This window comes from Colobus angolensis, unplaced genomic scaffold (genome assembly GCF_000951035.1).
Source record: "Colobus angolensis palliatus isolate OR3802 unplaced genomic scaffold, Cang.pa_1.0 Scaffold306, whole genome shotgun sequence".
Classification (NCBI taxonomy): domain Eukaryota; kingdom Metazoa; phylum Chordata; class Mammalia; order Primates; family Cercopithecidae; genus Colobus; species Colobus angolensis.
Genome location: NW_012116333.1, coordinates 2,030,233 through 2,036,451, shown reverse-complemented (window position 1 = coordinate 2,036,451; position 6,219 = coordinate 2,030,233).

Here is a 6,219-nt window from a genome sequence, read left to right as displayed (position 1 = left end):
ATTGAGAAGGCTTCTTATACATTTGCTTCAAACTTTTTTTTTTTTTTTTTGAGACGGAGTCTTGCTCTGTCACCCATGCTGGAGCACAGTGGTGCAGTCTCGGCTTACTACAAGCTCTGCCTCTGGGGTTCATGCCATTCTCCTGCCTCAGCTTCCCAAGTAGCTGGGACTACAGGCGCCCACCTCCCCACCCGGTTAATTTTTTGTATTTTTAGTAGAGATGGGGTTTCACCATGTTAGCCAAGATGGTCTCGATCTCCTGACCTCGTGATCTGTCCGCCTCGGCCTCCCGAAGTGCTGGGATTACAAAAGTGAGCCGCCGCACCTGGCCTTCAAACCATTTTTTAAATGATCAAAGAGTATGGGCCCATAAATAAACACAAAAGTAACTCTTTATGTGGAAAGGTACTCTCTGCATGTTGGAAATAATCTGAAGTGTTCAATCTTAGACTTTAAAGTAACATAGTATACAGTGAGTAATATGCTGTTTCAGACATCATTTTTCATACCATAAGGATATGCTTAATTTATAATGTTAAGTTAGAAAGCAGGTGAGCAGTCTGGCTGCAGGCACCGGCTCTGGGGTTGAAGCGCCTAGGTGGGAGTCCGGGCCTCTGTGCCTCATTGGCTGCCTGACCTTCAGTTCTGTAAGCCTCGGCTTCCTCATCTATACAATGGGTACCACAGTAGTAGCCTTCCTTCTGAGTGGTTTCAAGGGAAGAGATGGAATGGCTCCCAGCATCCAGCACATAGTGAGCCTTCAACATTATTTATAATGAGCATTGTCATTGCATCCATGGCAAATCAATCCACTGACAAAATGCTAGAGATAAATGCTACAAACTGCTGCCAGTAGTAGTTGCTGGGTAGTGGCACTGGGGTAGATGTCAGTCTGTGATCCTGCCTTTGTGGGATAGGATTCTCCCTCCCCCCTAGTCCTCAACAGTCCCCTACATTTTTCCTATTGCTCATCCATTCTGCAAATTGCTCTGTTATAATTTCCTCTTTGCTGTTTTGATTAGTGAGCTCTTGAGTCAGCGAATTTTTCTTGTTTATCTCCATAGCCATAGCCCCTAGCATACACCTAAGAAATAGTAGGTGCTCAATCAAACATTTAACAGTCAAGTTTTCCCAAACTTTACTGAGGAGTGTTTCAGATATCTACTGCTACATGACAAAATATGGTGGCTTGACATAACAGCTCCTTATTATTTCCCATGATTCTGTGGGACAGGAAGCAGGTAGGGCTTGGCTGGGGGGTTCTTCTGCTCCACACAGCATGGACTGAGAGCCACCTGGCTGCGTTTGCTATGGGGCTGGGAACTGGAAGATCCAAAGAAAGCTTTATCCACAAGACTGGTGCCTCAGTGCTCTTCCTTTGCAGCCTCTCTTTCCCTCCATGCCCTCTCATCATTCATTAGACAGTGCAAATCTTATAAAATATGGCAGCTTGACTCCCAGAGAGAAAGACAGTGGAGTTTCCAGGCTTCTTAGGGTCTACACGCAGAACTACTGCAGCATCATTTCCACCTCTTGATGGGAGGAAGGGCATGAGCACACTGAGAGGGAAGGAATTTGGAGGGCCATCTCTAAAGAAACTAATACTTGATGAATTTTTTAAAAAACAAGAAGAAAGCATTTTCCAAAAGTAACACTAGGATAAGCAGGTCTGGAAGCAGCATTGGTTGAAGTCTTTGCCCTTGCATTTCAGAGTGGCATGGTATCCAAGGCATAACTGCAGCAGCACCTCCCTGGCCCAGGAGCAGCAAACCCCGAAGTCTCCCTGCAGTGAGATTGTACTCTACTTCACAGGGAGAGACCACAGAGCTGGGCTCCCAGTGGACTTACAGAGAATCCTGTCCAGCTCATTGCCCCCAAAGCTTCTGAGCCCCAGTACCTGTGTGCTATTCCTGAGTGGAAAGACCAAGGTGAGCAGGGCACCCTCCATATGCTCTGACAGCTCAGCCTGCTGGAGGGGAAGGTGTAAACCTGGTGACACATGACCATGGAGTCAGCAGTGACTTCATACCCACATAAGCACTAAGATGCTACCTGTCCAGGAAACCAAGAAAGACCCTGTCTTGGACTCTACACTTTGAGAGTCCATAAGAACCCAAAAACAGAGCACACATCTATTCATGGATATATGGAATGGGTACCTCTGTTCCTTGAGAGGTGTGCCCAGTGCTGCCCTGCATGACCCATGGACCTGACCCTGTACACCTGCTCACTGAACTGGCATTGTCCAGGCACCTCATCTCTTGCCTTATGTATGTCCTCAAAAGAAAATGTGATTGGATTCAAAGGTTATGGATTTGGCTTGTAGGATCAGCTTAGGTTTATGGGTTGTGCTATTGCCAGCAGGAACATTGCTTCCATGTCTGGGAGGAATTGAATGTGGAAGAAATAGGAAAAAATATAAACTGCCAGACACTTCCTCTCAGATCACCTAAATGTAGTAGGTTCTCTGCAAGAAATCTCACCTCTGAATAGTGCCAGGCATGTAATTTTTTCCTTCTCTTTGAGTTCAGATTCACAGTTTCATAGGTACTTACATATCAGTGCAAAATTCACAATGGTTCTTCGTTGCAGCCTGGAAATATTTCATGCTATTAAACAGTTCACTCACTCTTAGATGCAAATGTGTTGTTCTGGGTGCATAATGTCACATATGTAAAGTATGACATAGATTCCTCATACCACCCTCTAGATGCAAAACAAACACCAGAAATGCTAACAGTTTAATTTTTACATTTATTTTTTATTTTTAAAATCACAATAAGAATTTAATTTTATTCAAATAATGTTTTTAATTTTTTGTATTCTTTAATTATCACATACATTTCGCTTTTTGATTTTTTTAGAGAAATCTTTAAAAGTATAGTAATAATAACATGCATTGGCACAGTTTTAACAAGACCTTTCTGAGTGTACACATGTTAGACTGGTAATGTATATTGTTGCCACTAGGGAGAACCCACTCTTTTGTATTCTGTGTTAAGCTTTCCATTTTGAAATGGTTATAGATTCACAGGAATTTGCAAAAATAATCAGAGAGGTCCTAGGTCCCTTTGACCCAGTGTCTCTCAATTATTCTGTCAGGGAACTGGCACTGATGCAATGTCTATCACTCCAGTTGTATTACATGCAGATTTACGTAACCACCAGGGTGCAGAACTATCCTGTGGCTGTAAGCTATCCCTCATGCTGTCCCTTATAGTCACACCTACCTTCTGCTCCATTTGTCCCTAACCCCTGGCCACCTTTCATCTGCTCTCCATCTCATTTAGAGAATGTTATATAAATGAAATAATGCAGCCTATGTCCTTCTGGGACTGGCTCTTTTCACGAAACATAATGTCCTTGAGATCCACCCAAATGGCTGGAAGCATCCATAGTTCTTTCCTTTTCATTGCTAGGTAGAATCCATGGCATGACTGTCCGCAGTGTGTTTAACCATTCACCTGTTTAACCATCTTGACTATTTCTAGTCTGAGGCTATTACAAATAAAGCTACTTTAGGAGCCTCCCCTCACTCATCCTCACACCATGTGTTGGTTGGAGCTGATTCCACCCTCAGCAGTGGGGTGGACACATGACCAAGGCCCATCAGATGAGACTATTCCCTGCCCCAATTGCAGCGATGGGTTCAGGTCTGTACACATGATCCATAATATTCCATTCAGAGGTCATCTCAAGGGTTTTGCTAAAACCATTAAGTTTATTTTTTTTAACCAAAAATGTCTTGAAAAATTACACTCAGCCCGTCTGGGCCTTGCAGTCCTCAGCTATGAAATAAGGATAAGAATCCCTGTGCTAACAGGTTAGTATGTATTTGTTCATTCAACAAACTAAAAAGTGTTTACTGAAGAGGTGTGGGGGAGTATTTCAAGAAGTGGGAAGTAGGTATAAAAGCCCTGGGGCAAGAAAGGAGTTGAGTGGCCAGTATGCTGAAAGCACAATGCCAACAAGGTGGCAGTGGCAGGTTAGGGGTATTGAGCATGAACAGGACCAAGATAAACTAGAGAAACAGGAAAGGACCTCTCAGGGAGGGCCTGCCAAGATCCAGCAGGAAGTTTGGACTTGAGGCTGAACACGATGAGAAGCCATTGAGGTGTTTTAAGCAGGGAAATGGCATGTTCCAATTTACGTTTTACTGCTGTGTGGATAATGGCCTGGGGACAATAGAGCATGCATGGAAGCCAGTGCAGAGGCTCTTGAATGAAGCCAAGCAAGAATGGCAGTGGCACATCTAGGGTGATAATAGTGGAATGAGAGATAAAAGGATGGATTTGGGATGTATCTCGGAAATAGAAATGACTACAAGGCTTACAGAATGAGTCATCAGATAAACTCAAGAACGACTCCTACATCTTTTGCTTAAAGTTAGTGTGGGTGGCAACATTTATTGGCATGGAGAGGAGAAACAAGCTTGGGACAGGTTGAAGCACATGTTTCAAACGTGTTAGGTGTGAGATGCCAGAGGGTGAGGGTAAGAGAGCAGTCAGAAAAGGATGCCTGTAGCTTAGAGGCGAGCTCTAGTCTGGAGACTGGGACTCATCAGCACAGATTATATTTTAAAACTGTAGGAATGGATAAGATTACCTGGGAGAGAAAAGGCTCAAGCCTAAGACCTAGGAACCCTCAACAGTTAGAAATTGTGTAGAACATTGAGAACACAATTCCCCTTCAAAGCTAAACTTAGGAAAGGAAAAAAAAGGCTGAACTGTCATCACATGCTATCTTTTTCTTAATTTTTAGTTAATTTTTCAGTTAATTAATTTACAACCTTTCTTATTTTCCAATATACACATTTAATGCCATAAATTTCCTTCAAAGTACCATGTTAGCCGTATACAATAAGTCTTAAAATTGTGGTTCAATGTTGCATTTGATTCCAAATATTTTGTAATTTCTACTCCAATATTTCCTTTTAGACATAAATTAACAATTTTTTTCAGTGCTTAGAAGTATGAATTTTAGATGTATGTTTTTTAGTCTTCTTATTGTTGTCTAATTTTATTGTATCAAGATTAGAGAACATTGAATACTGTTGATTCTTTAGTGTTTATTTATTGAACCCTCTTGTGAAGTGATACATGATCAATTTCTATAAATATTCCATGGGTACATGCTTCTACATATATCTATTATATTAGGTTTTCTTAATACATTGTTCAAAGTCTCTTTCTCTTCTAATGTGTTGCTAGTGTTCTACTTGGTCTATCAGTTTCTGAGAGTGTTGTCATAAAATTTCCACTAAGATTGTGAATTTTCAAATTCTTCACATTATGTCACAGATTTTTGTTGGTTTTCTTCCCTCCCAGGCTATGTTGTTAGGTGTATGTAGGCTCAAGATTTTTGTATCTCTGTGAATTGTTTCTTTTATAATCTTGCAACGACGATCTTCATCCCTAATAAAGATTTTCCTTAGTCTGTCCTGTCCATATTAATATTACTTCACTACACTAGTTTTATTTTTTTTTCAAGCCTATAAAGCCTTATTGACATTTTTAAAAGAAGACTGATATGGAGAAGCATAATATGTTTCCAGACTTAATATTATCAATAAGACATTTCTCCAAAACCAATTTATATATTCAGTGCAATCACAATTGGAATTCCAAAAGGCTTTTTGTGAAGGTTTGCAAGCTGATTCTTTTTTTATATATATATTTTAAGTTCTAGGGTACATGTGCACAATGTGCAGGTTTGTTATATATATATACATGTGCCACGTTGGTGTGCTGCACCCATTAACTCGTCATTTACATTAGGTATATATCCTAAGGCTATCCCTCTCCCCTCCCCCTAACCCCACGACAGGCCCTGGTGTATGATGTTCCCCTTCCTGCATCCAAGTGTTCTCATTGTTCAATTCCCACCTACAAGTGAGAACATGCAGTGTTTGTTTTTTTGTCCTTGCAATAGTTTGCTGAGAATGATGGTTTCCAGCTTCATCTATGTCCCTACAAAGGACATGAATTCATCCTTTTTTATGGCTGCGTAGTATTCCATGGTGTATATGTGCCATATTTTCTTAATCCAGTCTATCATTGATGCACATTTGGGTTGGTTACAAGTCTTTGCTATTGTGAATAGTACCACAGTAAACATATGTGTGCATGTGTCTTTACAGCAGCATGATTTATAATCCTTTGGGCATATACCCAGTAATGGGATGGCTGGGTCAAATGGTATTTCTAGTTCTAGATCCTT